Genomic DNA, 517 nt, shown 5'->3' with positions numbered 1-517 from the left:
TTTTTTTTTTTTTTTTTTTTTGCGTTACGTGGGCCTCTCACTGTTGTGGCCTCTCCCGTTGCGGAGCACAGGCTCTGGACGTGCAGGCTCAGTGGCCATGGTTCACGGGCCCAGCCGCTCCACGGCATGTGGGATCTTCCCAGACCGGGGCACGAACCCATGTCCCCTGCATTGGCAGGCAGACTCTCAACCACTGCGCCACCAGGGAAGCCCCATGTTTGTTGTTTCTTGAGGTAGGATTGTATTGCTATAATCTTCCCTCTAAGAACTGCTTTTGCAGCATCCCACAGGTTTTCAGTCATTGTGTTTTCTTTGTCATTTGTTTCTAATTATTTTTTGATTTCCTTTTTGATTTCTTCAGTAATCCCTCCGTTATTAAGTAATGTATTGTTTAGTCTCCATGTGTTGGTATTTTTTTACAGATTTTTTTTCCTATAATTGATATCTAGTGTCATAGAGTTGTGGTCCGAAAAGATACGTGATAGGATTTCAATTTTCTTAAATTTATCAAGGCTTG

This window comes from Aethalodelphis obliquidens, unplaced genomic scaffold (genome assembly GCF_003676395.1).
Source record: "Aethalodelphis obliquidens isolate GAN/ISIS:26980383/991018 unplaced genomic scaffold, ASM367639v1 scaffold16, whole genome shotgun sequence".
In the NCBI taxonomy this organism is placed as follows: domain Eukaryota; kingdom Metazoa; phylum Chordata; class Mammalia; order Artiodactyla; family Delphinidae; genus Aethalodelphis; species Aethalodelphis obliquidens.
Note: the sequence above shows the minus strand (reverse complement) of the source record.